This window comes from Plutella xylostella, chromosome 9, assembly GCF_932276165.1.
Source record: "Plutella xylostella chromosome 9, ilPluXylo3.1, whole genome shotgun sequence".
NCBI lineage: Eukaryota > Metazoa > Arthropoda > Insecta > Lepidoptera > Plutellidae > Plutella > Plutella xylostella.
The window spans coordinates 2,798,229-2,818,044 of NC_063989.1; the positions used below are offsets into that span (position 1 = coordinate 2,798,229).

The 19,816-nt window shown below is 36.2% G+C and overlaps 1 protein-coding gene across 1 annotated transcript in view; it reads right to left on the bottom strand.

Annotated features, from left to right (window-relative positions):
• The window catches only part of LOC105381973, a 154,956-nt gene extending 136,429 nt beyond the window's left edge, over positions 1-18,527 (bottom strand). The window contains exon 1 of the mRNA XM_038121988.2: positions 18,274-18,527. The gene's annotated coding sequence lies outside the window, so the exon portion shown is untranslated. The remainder of the gene's footprint in view (positions 1-18,273) is intronic.
• Positions 18,528-19,816: the final 1,289 nt, after the last annotated feature.

Genomic DNA, 19,816 nt, shown 5'->3' on the forward strand with positions numbered 1-19,816 from the left:
CGCCTCCGATCGGACAAGGAGGAAATCATTGGGGGAGGCCTATGTTCAGCAGTGGACGTCCTATGGCTGAGATGATGATGATGATGATGATGATGATGATGATGATGATGATGATGATGGGGTAGGTAATTTAGTGTCGGTATATTGTAAGTGGAACTTTTTCATTACTTGCGAGTGTGGCGTCCTAGGTACTACACTATTGTATTTGAGCTAATTTTAACCACAACTGGGCCTAAGCTGAAAGCACAACAGTTGAGCTTCAAAGCACTTAAGTCAAGTCTAGTGCATCATCGATCAAGCTGGTGTAACCGACACGAACAAACGAAGAGAGTACAGAAGCAACTTTCAGGCTTCAGTTTTAATAAAAAATATTTTATTAATTTAATTATATCAATACTTAAAACTCAACTGGAATGGAAGCTACTAATAAATATATTAATTGATATTAATTGAAATGTAAGTTCATACCTATTTTCCGCATTTAGTTCTATATAATATTTACATAAAGGTATTCTTAATTATACAAATAATTTTTTTAATAATATTTACATAAAGGTATTCTTAATTATAAAAGAAAATGGGTTTGTTTAAAACAAAGTTATGTTTTAAACAAACCCATTTTCTTTTTCATAATGAGCTTAACTCCTATACTTTCAGTATTGTTTCGCCTCACTATACCGTATCTATTCACTGGTCTTGACGTCTCGAGCGTTGATCGTATTATAGATTATTTTAAAACCCTGACTGAAAAATAGGGGTGTTATAATGGTAAATTTGACGGGAGTGAATGTATGCGGTATGTATAACCTTTATCCGGGTTTTTCAAGTTTTCAATTATTGGTGGGTAATCGTGATAGCCTTATTAAAACAACATTTTCAAGTTTTTTATTATTATTTTACGCTTTGTACATAAGCTTAATCCAACTTACCATTTACTAATGGTAAAATCCCTGACATTTAAGAGCTTACGCTTACTTTTTAAATGACAGAGCTTTTATAAAAGATTAAGGTACTTCTGGGTAGGAAAGGTCTACGGTATTTGTATTGAAGAGAGACTCGAGGTTTACAGGTTGTTTTTTTTAGAAAATGTAAACGTATGTTTCTCTGGAGCCTTATTATTATACTCATCAATTTCATGATTACTGACACTTAAATACTTATAGCTAGGTATGCAAACCAAAACCCAAACATACTAACAACAAGTACCTAAATAGGCTACCTAAAAGTTATGCGAGCATTGTATAGTATGAGTAAAATTGTTATATATATTACCAAACACCCTGTATATAGGTCCCAAGCGTGTAGCTCGCGAGCTACGAGACACGATAACACTGATCGATGACACACATTACCCGTAAACACTAGATATATGGATGTACTCCCACAAGTACATGATTTGAGCTTAGCCTGACATAATTACCTTACGAATCTACCGTATTAGTTAGCGAACAGCCCTTCAGCGGAGACTGCCGCCGTGTCACGGGTTTGTTATCGACGTCGATAAAGTCGTTTAATACACGTTCCTTCACAGCGCCGTATTTATGGCGGATCGCGATAAACTGACTTTACCTATGTCGATAACGTACCCGTGAAGCGGCAGCTGTAGTAGGCAGAGCAGTGTACCTATACTTGTATAGGCGCTCGTAGCAAATGTTTACACTGAAAATATGTTACAGCATTTGAAATTATCACCCGCAAGGAAAGCCGGATATCATAGAATCAGTTATCAGTTGAATGACTTAAAGACCTAAACTAAAAAGAGTGGTGTATTGCATTTTTCGTGTGTATCAGTGTGTCAAATCTGAGACAAATGTCATGCGTATGTTATATTTAATTTCATATCACAAAAAAAACATCTGAAATAGTATGAAGTAATACCTACAGTACCTTGCTTGCTTTGAGCCCGCACTCAACTGTTCACATACAGAGTGATGTAAGATGTGCTATCCTTATCCGCTAAGTGCGTCGTTTGTAAGTTACGCGGGGTGAGCAGGCTATTCCAGATAAAAATACTCTTTTTCATCCTGTATATGGCAGAAGCTTGTGTACTCTGTAAGTCGAGATAAGTTATATTTAGGCCGCACTTTAGCGAAAGCACTAAACGGGTATCGTAATAAGGGTGATTTTTCTCTTTGATGAGCTATGAAAAGCGCTGTTTGGGATAACCTTTATATTCTGAAACATAATGTAAAACTCCCGCTTTGTACCTAGTAAAATGTAATTTTCCGTCAGGTAAAGAGGTTGTTCCACCCACATTTCGTCGATTTTAATTCAGGTCTTCAGGCTTTTCTGTCAGTCCCAAATTTCTCAATTAATTCAAATAAAATAATATCTATGATGTTAGTATAATAAATTAATTGGTGTGCGCGCTTCAAATACCATACCAGGGCCAATCTGCTTGGTAACAAATATTAATATCTGTAACGGACTAAACGGACACAGGCGTGCCATGCAGACGTTTGTTGATCTACTGATTATTAACGAAATAAGTTAGACAACTATTATACTAGACCGTTATATATTTTATTCTCAAGCTTATAATACCTAATCTTCACTATACAATTTTCATAAGTAGGACGATTTTCATTATGTCGCTCAGAGGGGCACGCAAACATTTTTCACGTTCACGCGAGATCCCCGTCGCCTAAGCAAGATCAAATTCCAATCTAGCACTCTGTCCTACCAGGCTGCCATAAATTATAAAGTGTACAGCGGATTCGTGTATCGGCCAGCTGTCTGCCACATAGCACGAGCTGTCCGAGTGGACATTGATCCCGCAATCCGACCCGGCTTTACTGTACACCAGCTGTGATGGATGACCTGTGCTGTAGCTCTGTAGCCCTGGTACCTATGTGGGATTGACGTGCTATGTGTTAGATGGGTGTTACATATGTGGCTGAGGCCAAACATAAAATATATTTTGCTCTCCACATAAGTGGCTCGTGCATCTGGATTGGTGATAATTATGCTGAGATACCAAGTGTAACAAAAAAAAATATCTCACGATCTAGGCAGCATTGCGCTGCTACCATGTGCCATTTTGGAATTAATATTTTATTCACATGGATGAGGATATTATATAATTAATTCTACTGAAACTTTATACCCAATTAAGAAGTACTATAATAAAACATTGTAATCACAGTGATATTCCCGTTGACATAATTTCTCATAATATTACTAAGTTTATTGAATAACGATGCAATATAATAAAATATAGGTAGTTAATGGAAGACAACTATCAGATCAGAATTTTAATTCTTCTGTAAAGTGTCGTATCTTGGATATCTTTTGAAAAAAATGATTTTTACCATTGGCAACAAGGGTAGGTTAGAAGTCAAACTCTTTGTTTAGCGCATGACATAAATGATAATTAGGAGCTTGTATGGTTCATTATTATTATTACGTCTAAAGATTTTATAAGTTTGAAATAACTATAAGTGCCTTTACTACAGCCGGATCTTTATTTTTTGTTAAAGAGGCTATTTAAACAAAAAATAATGTATAATATTGCAAAAAAGGTTATTATTTCTTAGGTAACCGGCGTTTCAGTCGTTATTTTAGTAAATACGCAAGAAAAATCAAAGTTTATTATTTAATAGCTTAGTTAAGTTTTTTACATGGTTTACTGACCTCACATAAAAAAAAACTAAAAGCACTAACTATGCAATTAAGTCGATGCATGTTTTGTATACCTACTTATTACAAAATCGCTATAATCTTTCGATATCACTGTTTTTTGTTGATTTGTTGATGAGTACTTTAATTTGTAGGTAATCATTTGACCTTCTGTTCTTATAAAAAACGCACTCTGAGGTCTTACTCCAGTAGACTGAATTATTTTAAAATACTTTCTCTTAACAACAGAAGAAAATTACTAGACATGTCTTTCTTTTTTAAGCTATTAAATAATCAGCTTGATTGTCCACCTTTGTTAAGTAGCATAAATTTAAACATTCCTTTTAAAATGGCAAGAGCTCATGTCTACAAACTGTTCAAGGAGAAACCACACAAGACCAATCTCGGTATGAACAGCCCTATAACCAGGATGATAAAAATGTATAACTCGTTTCCAAAAAACTGTAATTTTGATATTTTTAGTGAACATTTGCATGCGTTTAAAGGAAAACTAATCACCTATTTCACACATTTGGATAAACATATTTAATAATTATTAAACTGTAAACTAACCAACCTCAACTAATTTGTTGTACTTAACTAATCTTTGTTTTCATATTTGTTTTTATATTATTTCATGTTGCTATCTTTGTAAGCTGTGGTTACCTATAAGTGGATGGTCACCTGACCTGAAACATCTATTGTTAAATTAATTAAGCTGTTTTTTAATGTAATGTAATGTGTACCATCTGTTGGTGATCCATAAATAAATAAATAAATAAATAAGTACGTTCTTATTAACCAAAGTCTAATAATAAATAGTCCAAGTATTAATAATAAGTTATGATGAAAAAGTTTAATGTGTATCTGTGAAAAAACGGCTAAACCGATTTTCGTTTTGTTCTTTTAAGGTTTTTTTTTTATAATCTCATTTTGTTCTTTTAAGGTTCTTATCTATATTTTATCAAAATCGGCTTTGCCATACAAAGTTTTAGTGTTGAATGTCGGCAGTTTTTAACGTTGGTTAGGTTAGGTTATGTGCTCACTGTTCGTAATTAGGGCACTATGCACTTTTAGTACTGAGAAGTTCGCGCCTACTGGAAACACAGCCTAATGCTGGGGCCACACTAACGGGAAATGCCAATTTTACCGTCATAATGGACATTAATCATAAGTCTTATATAATTTTATACAAAGATTTAAGGTATTTATATTTTTTAATATCATTAATTATGGTGGTAATTATTGGCATTTCCCGTCATTGTGGCCCCAGCATAACAGTGTACATACAGTGTAGGTACACAGTACACACCACAAACATCTCTACGCAGTGAGGCAGTGTCGATTACCGAGCATCAATTCGCGGCAATGGCCAGTGCAGCTCATTTATTAGACGCCATTACGTCCACCGAACTGCCCTGTGGGGGCTCGTTCGACTGAACACTGGAGTGTTCGCGGGTGTTATGAGTGTGACTACTGTTAGCTTTGTTATGTGTGTTTGTGGTTCTGAGTTGTGTGTTTGTGTGGGTGCGGAGGGTTTAGTTTTAGTGGAACCTTTTCGTAGCATAAATTAAGTTTAGGTACTAAAAGACCTTAGACAGGTAGTAGCTGGATAAGGAAGGCAGAGGACAGACTGTTGATATTTTGGGCATTAAAATTATCTTTTATCAAAGTGGCAGTAACTATGATTTTTACATAGGTAATATAACATTGTGAAACAGGTGGTAAGAATTCACATTTTAGAATGCAAGGCACAAATCGATATCCTTTTTAGACTACTATTTGCATACATTGTTAACATATAAGCGTTGTTTGAATAGCTTTGCATATACAACAATGTCGAAGTCGTGGATAGATAATTAATTACTTTAAATTAGTATTATAAACATCAATAGATGTAAGTAGGTACCTACAATCAAATGCAGGGGTATGAGGGGTACCCAAATTACTTACTACTTAAAATAAATTAATATAACATTCTAAAAAAAACGTTATTTCAAACAATACCAATATAGCCATTTTATTTTCCTTCTCCAGGTTGTTCAAGTACCTACATTGTCATCTTTGTATAATAATAATATCTGCGGCCGACTGTACTTACAAGATATTTTATCACAACGGAACACTCAAGCATTCTCTTTGCGAAACTTTCACGTGAACTTGTATATTTTGTTTACTATACATTTGTATATTTAGGGCCACTTGCAAAGAGATATTAAATCTAGATTTAGTGTCAAATCTCGATTTAAGAAACGTCAATCCATATAAATTTATGGCTTAAATCGAGATTCAACACTAAATCTAGATTTTATATATTTGTGCAAGTCGCCCTTAGTATTTCTTATACACAGGCTGAGTTTTTCATGATCTTTCTTATTTGCTTTTTCAAAAGTAACCGAGACCGAGCTCTTCATTCTGATATTTTTTAAATATGATATCTTGATTTTTTTTACGTGAATATCCCAAGATCATTATAAAAAAAGTTGTCCAGAATGCAGAGCTCTGTCACCAACTTTTGGATGTGCATCTACATTAGATAGATTCATTCTGTATTTTGCATACATTTGTATATTTTGTAGAGTCTATGTAGATCGATTCCCCTCGGCAACTCGGTACAAAAATGCTGCTCGCACTGAACGAATCCATTCATTTTAATAAAGTACATTTTATGTGAATGATTTATGAACGAATCGACGTGTGACGTCATAAATCAGTTCGATGGTGTAGCAAATGTCCTGTGTGAGTTCTGTGTGAAATTTATTGCATAATGAACCTTAGATTAAGAATATACCTACGAACAAGATGCAGTGTCAGTGCAAAAAAACGTTTAGAAAAATAACGCAAAATAGCAATACCAACTTACAACCAATGAATAAAGTCATAGAAAATAAGAGCTCAGTGAAGCACACGTGAGTGGGAGCGGTGGTAGCTCAGTCGGGTAAGCGCCCGCTTCTCACGCCAGAGATGCGGGTTCGAATCCCGGCGCTGACATGTACCAATGAGTTCTTTTCTGAATTTAAGTACAATGTATACCATCGCTCTTACGGTGAAGGAAAACATCGTGAGGAAACCTGCATATCTAGATTTAGCACATCTAGATATGTGAAGCCACCAACCCGCAGTGGACCAGCGTGGTGGGCAATGGTCCAAGCTTAGGAAGGCAGTTTAGACCTTGGGGATATGCACAAAGGTTCCATTCGAGAGAGCCAGGTGCAGGTACTTACACCCCCACAGAGAATAGAATAGAATAGAATAGAAGAGCTCAGTGGTAGAAGTAGGGTGTTATTTGTACTGATTCTCCATCTAGTTCATATTAAATATCGCTAATCTGGATGAAAAAGGCTGATGATATAGTGTTGTGGTGATGGCCTCCGACAGAAAGTGATGGAAGCTTAGTGTCAACCGCACCCTCTTCGGAGGAGTAGCGGGAAAGAATAGATGAAGGAAGAGGCAGCACTAGATTTAATCCAACAACCAACAATCGAATAAGGTCGACCTAAGTTGTCTGGTAGAGATTGATTTAAGCAATAAGACCGCCTTTTTTGTACTATTTTATATATATAAGTTGTGAAATTGTAATGTTTTCTTTAATTGTGCAAAATAAAGAGTATTCTATTTTAATCTATTCTAAGTTAAATTTCCTTTGTGACCCATAATACCAAAGTATTTCTTTGGCGAAAAGCGAATTAAGACCAGTAGGTTTATAGCTGAAGAAAAGTAGATTAAATACAGTTTACAAAGTGCTGAAGGGTTGAAAGATTTCACACTTTCTTTTCTTTGATTAGTAAAATATGAAAACAAACGCAAAGTTTCATCGCAAAACTTCCCGACTGCCTTTTTATAAGAGAAACTTTGTAAAATATGTACATTTTGTTTCGGTAACTAAAAGTTATTATTTATGGGGTCTTCGGGGGATAAAAGACGCAATGAAATTTCGTTATTTTAGCATTTTTAATACTTCTATAATCTATTTAATCTCATCCATAACATCCATTGGAAAAACATATATTCTGAGACATGTTCGAGATCGCATCATGAAAACCGCTGGCATCTATTAGTGAAGGGGCGTTCTTCTGGAGAGACCCCCATAGATACAGCTTGCGAACAAACCAACAAAAAATACACCGACACACATTGTAACATCGACTGTAGCAATTAACAATGTCGTAACTGACTTTTGACCATTTTTCAGTTTATTGCACTAGAAGGTCATAATATCAATAAGGAAGGTGTTAGGAAAGTTTCAGCTCTTAATTATGAATATTTCCCGATTTTTCTTGTGGAAAAAAGTCGGATCTGTTAATGGCGACCGCTTAACACTGTCGGTAAGTATGTTGCGACACTGTTCCCGGGGCGGGCGAGCGGGGCGGCCGGTCATATCTACCACTTCCCGCCATGTTAGCGGGAGGAGCCCAAGTTGCATTATACAATTTTATTATGTGGTCTTTAAGATCAATTAATTTATAAAAATAATGAAACTATAATGTCTTGCTCTAAATAATGGTAGACTTAGTGTATCAAGGAACGGGTAAAGATCTCAAGACAATGTATGACAGAATTTGAAGATTTGTGTACAAACATGTTCCATTAAAACGGATACAATTAAACAAATATATATTTTTATAGCATCTCACATTAACATGCTTGCTTAATACAATGTATTTTTTTTTAACAATTAATATTTTATTAAATTTTCGTATGGAAGTTGTATAAACAGTACTGAACAGGTAACATTGTAGCAAACGGCACATCCAACAGTATTAACTGCGCATTATTTTAATTTTGAGTCGGATGTACCACATCCCACATTGTTACTTGCTTGCGTTTCAAGTACTACTGTTGTATATGGTATTACCGACTTTATTATTTGTTCTTCTTTCCCTTGTGATTGTCGGATATGGAAGAACCGACCTTGTTATTTGTACATAATGTAAAACTATTGAGTTGGATGTGGTACAATGTACCATTATTTTCTGTTAACGTTGTAAAATCTCGACCGGCTCTCTATAAAAGTTAGAGCCCAGCCTCACTAGAACCTCATTGACCGCGTTACCAGCAACATGTCCAAGCTGTAAGTATTGAAATTTATGGTACCTAACTCACTTGGCGACGGTGTGGCATCGTCGCTAATACCATACATTTCAATATACCTACTGCTTGGATACGTAGTTGCTGATGTGACCATGGCCTAGTAAGGAAGGCCTCTTACTGAAAATTTATTAAGGGCAGATTTTTCGAATACAGTTAAAAGCTCTGGTATCTGCAAAAATAGTTTACTTTAATTTAACACTCACATCTTTAGAAATCCCATACATACTCGTAATATTCCAGAGTAGGTAATTCTGTATGGTAAACTGAAAAAAAAGATAATTTGCGTAGGTATGTCCCTTAGACTTTTTTAGTTGGACTGAAGGAGCACGTGGTTCATGATTTCAGGAGCATTGCTTTTACATTCTGTATGTTTATAGGTACCGATATTTTATTATTTATTTGTTGTGTTTTGGATAACAACCGTCAGTAAAATTCCTATTGGATTTGAAGATGAACTAGTGCAGACACGTGCACTGTAACTTGCAGGTTTCTCGGCCTCTTACTGTACAGCTGCAAGGATACGAGTATGCTAGATCTTTAGTGATAACAATAATAAATGACATCAGCGTAGGGAACAACACTCTCATGAACATCCAAACGAGATTTTTGAGACACTTTCTGACTCCTCATTACAGAGTTCCAGGCTCCAATAAATTTATCTGATTTCCCACTTTCTCTTTCAATAACCCCCTTACATCTCTCGTTAACAGGATACCCAAACAATACAAACTCATTCTATCGTGATCTTACACTCAGTCACCGTTTCATCTCTTTCAAACATCATTACTTTCGCCTTTCATTCCCTTCATTTTTAAACATCATACCGGAAAGTTACTTATTTTTGCAGCTGTTCTACTGACGATGATAGTAAGACTTAATTGTCAGCGTACAGCATGCACTTAAGAAGTAACTTTTCGATTCGCAATCCTCTTTATCATCTTTTATATCCCTAACATAACTTTCTTCAAATAAATGAAACACCCAAGGCGAAGCACACATTAAGCAATAAGCAGGGCTTAACACCCCTGTGGATGCTAAACCAGTCAGTGTAGGCTCTATTTATCCTAAAGCAAGCCAAAGTCCCTAAAGGGATCCCAGTGGTCGCGTCAATTGGCTGTCCACTCCATAAACGGACATTGTGTCCCACAAATCATTCCTCCTTACTATAAAAGCATTTCCTAAATCTAAGAAGGCACAGAACTCTGTTAAGCCAGGACCTATCTGTGACATTATACGTAGTGATAAGATCGTAATCCACAAATCCCATTCCCTTTCTTCAAATACCATGCCAACACATCCAAGATTTTTTATTCTCTGTCTCCCTATATACCCTTTCAATCAATATTTTTGCATACATAAGATACTTAAGAGGCTGATGCCACGGTGAATGTTGCGGACCTGGAGAGAGCCTTTGCCTTTATGCAAAGGAACTATGACCGCTCCGTTCCAGTTACCTGGCACTGTACCGCAACACCAGCACTCATTGAGGAGTTGGTAAATCTCAGTTGCAGCCTATCCCAATGAGCGCCACAACACTCGGTTCTCGGACTTCCTCCTCCAACCGGCTACCCGCCTACGGTCCAGCGGGCAGGAGGGTATCCCACCCTGCGTCTGTCTGTTCGTGGTCTCCACTCGAGAACTCGTCTACCCCAACTGTTATCGATTCTTCGGCAGATATGACCAGCCCACTGCCACTTCAGCTTGCATATTTTGACAGCTATGTCGGTAACCGTAGTCCTCTGACGGATAACCTAATTTCTGATACGATCTATCAAAGAAACCTCAAGCATAGCTGTCTCCATAGCACGCTGAGCGATTTGAAATCGGTGGACCAGTCCTACCGTCAGTGTCCAGGTCTCTGCAACATACGTTCTCACTGGCAGGACTCACTGCTCTGAGGAATGGCCGAGGAGAATATGTGACGAAGTTTCCCGAATTTCCCGTTCTTAGCATGCCTTAAGAAACTGCGACATTCAGTTTTGTGTCTAGAACTATAAGCAGATTATTGTTGCATTATTATAATTGATAACTAAAATTTATCTTAGAAAATAGAAACAAAATAATGGAAAACTACAATTTTCATGGAAAAATTTATTCAGGAAAGCATAAATCCGACATCGTAAAGAATATAAAGTCCACTTAAAATAGCAGGATTTCCCACTTCCGACAAAATTTTGAGTACCAAGTTCAGTGAACATTGTTGAATCTCCCACTACCAACAAAATTTATAATACCAAGTCCAGTTAACATTGTTGGATCTAACTCTTCCGACAAAGTTAATCTGGGATTTGACGGTTAATAATGTCACATGTGCCTTTTTTCACCTTTCCTATCAAAAATACTAACTTTTTATCTTACTACCTTGTAGCACATTTAAATCTAAGTCACCATGCCGAATTTGGTTAAGATAGATAGAGTAATGTAAATTTTAGAACTATTTTAGTCATATTTAAAACTTAAAACGGCTCTACTGAAAAGTAGCGGTTTTTCACTTACGACATTGTTAATTGCTACAGTCGACATAATTATCAGGTAAAACCAAAATTAGTACAATAATTTTATAAAACCAAACCCAGCTTTTAATTATTAAACAATCGAATAACTAACTGAGCTAATATATCAAGCTACAATATGTATCTATGTACTAGTTCCTATCTAAACTAGTCTATTGGTTTGTAAATCACCGTGATTTCGTGCGATTAATTATACGATAATCTGATAACTAAAATTACCTAGATTGTACTACTACCTATATTGTATTACCTACCTATAGGTAGATAGATAGATAATGAAGTTTGGATTCTGGAGCTTATTATGTGTATACATCTTGATCTATAGTTACCAATTATTTTAACTTGTCACTTTAAAAAGTAAAATAATTTTAGAAATGGGTTCGTTGCGTTTCACTTATACATCTTTCCCCTTTATACTCATTATCTGTGTGGGACATCAACCAGTCTAACACATGACTAGAAGTTAATCTCCAGTGTAGATAACTAGGTCCAATCCCCGACGCCGGCTGTGTCCGCCTGTCGGTAATGAATGCGAGTCATTCGTCGCTAGTGGATGGTGATCGACTTCGAAGAGATGTACCCTGTAGTGTTGCCGATAAATAGCCCACTATCGATAGTCTATCGATAGTTAAAAGAATATTGATAGATCGATAGTCAATCGATACTATTGACGCTAGCAATCAATCAGATCCGGGTTGCAGATTTTAAGAAAATTTACAAAATTGTCAATTACTCGAAAACTATCGTTTTTTAAAGATTGTATTACGATAATATGCTGGTCACTCCTGAGCTGACCTATTAGCCCTTCAAAGAATGATGTAGACTTTTGTGATATCCTGATTATCGATAGACTTTTCAACAATGTAAAGCCATTACCTATATCGTTCTTTTCTATTTCCAGCGTCGATTCGAAAATAGTATCGAATCCTGTGATTGCTGTACAGCAATTCTGTCTATAGTATGTATTGCTGTACAGCAATCACAGGATTCGGTACTATTTTCGAATTTACACAAACATAATTATGGAAAAAACAAATGTTACATTTCGAACTGACAAATTTGCCTTGCATTTTGACAATGACAATTGACGATACTGTTATTATACCATATGTTTGTGTAGTTTCGAAAATTATATTGAATCCTGTGATCGCTGTACTGTTAGCCAATGGTATTCTAGTAAATTATCGATAGAGTTATCGATTGGGTACATGCTTGTGGGATCGAACAATAAAATGGTTCAATCGATAGATCGATCGATCGCGGCAACACTACCCGACTGGAAAGGACGTAAAAATACTGGCTGAATGGACGCCGGCGGAAATAGCCCTAATGCGATCACATTACGAAGAACCAGCTCTGAAAATTCTCTGCAGTTTCAATCAAGTTCTTTTTTTCCATGGACTTGATAAGTAGGGCGTTATAATTAAAAGTCGGATGTCTATTGTACGTATAGTACGTCTCAACCGATTTTATTCAAAAGATTATTTGATTTCATTTCAGGGTGTATCATGTGTTTCGATTCTAAAACCTGAATATATTGCTTTGTGCCCTAATTTTGTGACAAAAAACACCATTGCTATCCGTAGGTATATGTCTCCATCGAATCTTGCTGTCTTTGAAAACGGAGCTCAATTCAATAAGATAAGCCAAACAAAACATACACTTTCAACCTATTTCCCGTCAACAACATAAAACTTGCACAAATGTAATCCAACTTCAGCACCGCTACACACTGTTCATTTTTCAGGCGCAAGGTACATGTGTGTGTAACGTAAGTTAGTAATTGGCCATCGGAAAACTGTCGGAACAGTTGTTCCACCGCGAGGAAGGGTGGCCCACTGTGCGGGGGGGGGGGGGGTTTAGCCCTTTGTACCAGCCCGTCCCAGAGTCCTACAATCTAACTTTGTACCGCTCTGTCCCATTACTGATGGCTATAAGATGAAGCGGCAAGCGACGCGAGACACATTGGAATCCGTACAGTCAGTTCCACACTTTATGATTTGAGTACCTTCTGAACGCAGCGCTATGATTGGCTGAATGAATTGTTGTTGAGCAGGACCTATGGGGTAAGCTAGAAGACCACGAACAGGCAAGCGTAGCACGGGACCTGCTAAGACATATGTAGGTATTTTATTATATAAGTAGCCGCTATAGTGAATGAGGAAACCTGTCCAACAGAGGACGAATACGGGCCGATGATGGTATTACGGCGCCTTAAAGCTCGCATCCGTTGATAGAGTGTATTTTATAAACGGTATCAAAACGCTACTCGCTTGTCTCTATAGCTTGTCCGTTACACTCGGTATAATTTAACTTGGAAGGGTGTCGCGTTATCTGTCTATTTTATTATAGTTAACTGAAAACAAGCTCTCCTAAATAAAGGAAAGTAAAATGGAGAATAATATTGAGGGTCCAATGCCCAATTCTATTGTCGAATTATGGGTAAGTAGTTTAGATTTATATACTAGTGATGTAAGCGTTTGGAAAGCCAGCTGAGACCATAGCATAAATTACACAATTTGAAACTTCAGTATCAGTAAGTACCCTGACTGGGAAATCTATCATAAAGAAAATATCATGCTTTTAAGAAAACGTCATAAGTTATGAATATTATTTCGTCTCGATAGAATGAAGCGCATAATACAGGGTGTTAAACAAGTAAGTGAGTAATATGTCAGTCGCTAACTGACAGTTTGTGAAACAATCATGATGATGATATTCATGATACATGCCAACAATTAACTGACAAAGACGACATAGACAAACGGTGCTACAAAATTTAGCTATTGAAATCGATACCTATAGCCCCGGTTTATTAGCAGGTCAATTATACAATTGGAAGTTTGTATTGCGGCTCACACTATTGGTTGGTATAATTACGTTGTGGTTTCAAAGCTCAGTTATTGAATGATTGTACTGACTATATTATCACAGTACTATGAGGCAACGGCAGAGCGTGCAAAATGGGAGCCGACGTCCCACTGATTTCTATGCAGAGAATTCGTTTGGCAGCTAGTGACATGACGCTCAAAGGCAGCTTTCGGCATCGCACGCAACGGACGCATCGCATTCAGTATTCTTTGTATAGAAATTCACATTCAAGTGTGTCTACTCCATCGGCATTGCCGACGCCGTTTCTCGATACATTTATGAAAATCCGTTTGGCCCGATACGTACGATAACGATAGGTGGTGGATGCTTACCTTTATATCGTCTACCAACAATTTAGTTTTTACACCTTTAGGTAATTGATAGTAGCTCGAAATCAGACTGTTTGACTACCTGAAAAAGTATCATTTCAGTGATTCTGTAGATTGGGCCTGACCTTCTTACCACAAAGATTACAGCTTATTTTATTTTACTTACTTTACTATTTTATTTACCAAGCCACGCATTTTTATTCCTTTTGTTTTTACAAAAGGGGTTTATAAGCAGGCCTACGGCATTCCACCTTTTTACAACCGGTATGGTATAGGTAAGACGCGTAATTAAAAACGGCCTGCCTTATTTTTTTAAAAGCTAAAATATTTATAACGCTCTTACATAAAGACGATAAATGGGAATGGCGAACAGAACCATATTATGCTTTATGTCTTATTCGCAAGTGTCAATATTGCTTCCTACTCATATTTATGTAACGGCTGAAATTTCCATGTACAACCAACAATTATAGCCTTTTGATATCACACCAGGGACAGATTATTTTAAAACTAACTCCAAATCTATTTTCTATCAATTGGTATTTCCTTAGTTACGTTAAAGTATTTTTAATAAATAAATAAACTTTGTAAATATGATTGGACGATATTGTCGAGGGAGTTGCGATTTTATTGGCCTCCACTGTAAATAAACCGATGAAAGTTCTGAAATAATTATGAGACGAAAAATTGTGTTTACAGTTTCCAATTTCACCAAGTGATATATTTTTAACGCTGTAGTAAATTCTCCCGTAGTTTACAGCTCAGTCGACAATGCGGACCAATTAATGTTATTTTTCATTTAACTTTATTGGATATCGTGTCAATGATTTAATATGTTGTTTCCTTTGTGAATTGAAAATTTATGACGACGAGGTATCCGTTTTTTTCGGATTTTGATGAAACCTACTTATTTATAATTCAATTTATATAATAATAAATATTAGAAATAATAATGATAGATGTAAATGTAAAAAACGTTAGCATTTTCGTGTACTTCAGGCGGAATTTGCCGTTGATATCAATTATAACTCCAAATATAGTTGGGAAATCTAAAGAAGGTCACTAACTTTTGACGGAAACTGTATGTGGGTGACAAAAGTTAGGGATGTCACTTGGAAACTGATGGGGTTGAGCAAAACAAGTTCGCGATGGGGCGTTATTACTTGGCCAGTCATGAAACAAGGTAATGCTAAATATGAAATGGAAATCAATGGAGAGGTCCCGTTTATTAATTACCCCAGCCTTACCCCGCTAACACACCCGCACGCAAACAGGTCACGGATATCATACGGATTTTCATATTCATTTATGTAAATCCTTAAAAACTCAACTCCCCGTTCAAGCAAAATTATACTTTGATGAATTTACAGGACGACCAAATGGCAAAGACTTCTAGGAACATTATAAATGCGAACATTTGTGCGTATGTTTTTTACTCTTTGATGACAAAACTTAACTGAATGGATTTATATTAATATAATATTAAACAGTAAAGGAATTGAAGATTGTGAATAGCTAGTGTGCAGTAAGCAGATAAAAGTTACAAGTTTGTTCTGAATGATGAGTCACCCTTTTACGGCTTAAAATACCTGTTTTACCACCTTGTAGGAATAACATTTACGGAGTAGGAAATTTCATCATCATCAGCCTATAGCAGTCCACTGCTGAACGTAGGCCTCGCCCAAAGCACGCCACTGGATGTGATATTTAGCTTTCCGCATCCAATCATAACCAGCCACCATTCGCAAGTCGTCACCCCATCTAGCCGGAGGGCGTCCCACAACACGTTTGCCTGGTCGCGGCCTCCACTCCAGAACACGTTTACCCCATCGGTCATCGGAAATTTAGCAGTTTATAAAAAGCACGTAAGCAAGTAATAAGTACCATGTAATTAACATAGACGTAGAAAAACTAAAATGTAGAACGTTTCTCTAATTACTTTCATTATTTCAAGAAAAGCAACCGAGCGGGCTTGGAAGAAAAGTAATTGAGTTAGTTAAAAAACATCGTTCTAGAAAGACAAAACAAAAACGCGCGTTTAATTCGTTTTTACCGCATGTCCACTGTTTAGTGTTCAAGTCGGCATACTGACGAAGGTCCTGAGTTCGATCACCGGATGGGGCAGATATTATTGTTTAAAGGTCTTGGGTTTTAATATGCATTTTCCATCTATATCTCTGAGTAGTTATAATACCAGCTGTCCGATACCCATATTACAGACTCTGTCTAACTTGGGGTCGGATGGCTGTGTGTAAGATGTCCCCACATACTTTTATTATATTATTATGTTTACTCAATACATAAGTAAACAATAATCCCAGATATTTCATAACACTAAATATATTCACCGAAAATATAAGAAAAATATATTCTTACAATCAGAAAAAGTTCACTTTGCAAAGGATGAAAGGTGGCAGATTATTTTAAATCTTTAACTGGCAACCCTTAATTTTAAAGGCTTTCTTTAGAATTAAGGGTTTTTATAAGTAAAATAAATAAATATATCAAAAATTAAATTTTATTTTTGTACCTATTTCGTAGGTGTGACTTGATTGTGTTGCAAACTACCGTTGCCGGACTCTATCTGTAACAGATATCGTCCGCTATAGCCATGACGTCATCCGCACAAGTTAGCCCCTTCTCATGTTTCTGGAAACTTCTGGTTCTGGTTTGTACAGGCACATCCTTCCTATATACCTTCTACTATATAAAACGAGTACCTAGTTAATATTAATTTAGGGTAATTTATTATCAATTTTTATTTCTTATTATGAAGCTTTTTCAAAAAAACAAAGGTACTGGAAATTTTATTTTTTAACCAAACCGCAACATTTTTCGTGACAGATATGAAATCGTTTAATCAAATTATTTATTCCGACTGTTAACTTTAACATATTATAATGATAACCAGTAAAATTACTGCAAAAATTAATTAGGTGATATGACTGAATCATAATTATTTACGGTCAGCCAAATACGTTAAAAGTTAAATTCTGGAAAATTGTAGGTTTATACATAGGTATGTATTATGACTATGAGACTGTATCCTCAAGCATCCGCATCCTAACTTACTGATCACGGTAAATTAATTGTATATCGGGAATATTAGTGATATTATCGAACCTAGATATTTATAGGTTTACTCCTTTGTACTGTAAAAATTTAACCGGCAGGTTCAGGTCTTTAATAAACAAGAAACCTATTTTTATCTATAGAAAATAATTAAATTCACATTTCAACTAATTGTATCAAACGGTACGATAATAATACTTAGTGACTGAACAATTCAAATTCGAAATGATGATTGTGTGGATAGCTCATTAAATTCAACCATAACTGAACGCGTGAATAAATAAACTCGAAACGTTTATCATGTTTTGCATCCAAAAGCCCACTCATATTTAATCCGCAGGTATTAAACCAATTTCACCTACATAATGTACTTTATACCACCGCAGTGCCGAACGTTGATTACTGGTATTCAATCAAAACTGGATTAAGTACCCTCGGGACGTCAAACACAAAGACTGTCACAAACTTTACGGTTTTAAACATAAAGTACGTACTTTCCAACAAATTGGAGCATCGAAACCTATTAAAACTGAACAATACGCCCCGACATAAAACTGGTGCCAACCGGCAAAGCGCAACAGTTTTCTTTTACGGTTCCAAGCGAACACAAAATTAGAATTCGTTGAACAAAAGTCCGTTACAAAATATCTTCAAAAATAATAAAAGAACATCGTATGACAGCTTGTCAGAATGCCACGGGCGGAAAATCCTTTGTCTTCTCACGATGAAACGGAAAAAGCAATATTAAAGACTACGCAAGAAATAATTTGGAAACTCACCGATCATTCTATCCCGGCTGAGACTTGACGAGATCCTCACTTGTTATGTAATAGTTTTAAAGTTTTTGTCCACGCAGGAAAACAAAAAAAACTTAATTAAAAAAGACCAGTTAAACTAAATAGGAGGTCATTTTCACTCTTACCCAATACTACTTACAGCCTCTTCAATTTAAACAGTACAGGGCTATTATAAAATAAGGAAGGAAGAGGCGGAGATGGAGCACCCTTGCCGAGGGTTGCGATGCGACTGAACCCTGAACTCCGACAGGGAAGGTTTATCCCATTATCAAATTTTCCCGAGAGCCCAGAAGCTTTCGAGGATTGGGACAGCGCCATCTATGATATTAATTGACAATTACTACAGCGCCTCGTCAACGAGTTTCCCAGCACTGTTAACTCCATCTCTTGGAGTTTTCCGGAACCTTATCGCTGCCACGTGAAGCAAGATCTCTGTGATGTCGTAAAGTCACTGCAGATGGAACTAAAGTCATTATAATTTTCAAGGTGACGAAGTTCAAAGTTCAAAGTGGCGGTGGTTAGGATCTTTTAGGTATATCAAGGAGTGCACGTGGATGGTATTTTCATGTTGAAAAGGTAAGATATTTTTATATGTAAGTAAGTAGGTACTACATACAGTGGTCTAGGAAGAGCGGGGTCTCTTAATACAGGTATTTTTTACTTAATAGGAGTGCCCCAACAATGTTTTGTTATATACCTAGACTAAGTTACTGAATATTAATATTTTGTATTTGTATTTTATACCCAAAACATGGAAACGGTTACATAAATAATTAATAACGTAACTTAATCTAACACATACCTACCATACTATGGCTATGCGTTTTCATAAACATAGTACAAATTACGGTCTTATCGCGATAACAGTGGGGCATACTCAGGAGACGATCGCACAACAAAAATCCTGTGCCATCTAACTGTATCCTCAACAGCATATTTTGCTGATGCACGACAGAGGGCTGCTGCGCGAGTCACGACTCTGTCTCGTTGTAATAAAGGTGCCAATATCACGACACGACACTAACTGAGTCCCAGCATAGAACACCGTCGGCGATGATGATGATGATGATGATGTTTGAATTAAATATATTTTTTTTAAAATATGTACCATACTTCTTTGTAGCTTGACGAACAAAGTTACGTAGCCGTTTTAAAAAATAAATAAATATTCGAAGCTAAATATATTGCTTTGAATACTTACTAGTTTAACATGCACTAAGGCGGACCCTAGACCTGCAATAAAATTGTGCAATATATTGATTGTGCAATAAGATTTGAATCCAAATGACGTTTGCGCAATCTTCAATATTAACCCTAGATGATGAATTGTACGGCAAAATTTTCAATACTGCGCAATATAATTGATCGTCTCGGGACCGCCTAAGAATATGAAATAAACATAATATTAAATATTTAAAATGTGCTTTTAAATAGAGGTTGTTATATAATTATTTATTTATTTATTGGCAACGAAAGTTACACTTTGTTATCACCTTTTTATTTATTTTATTTTATTTTAAGGTTT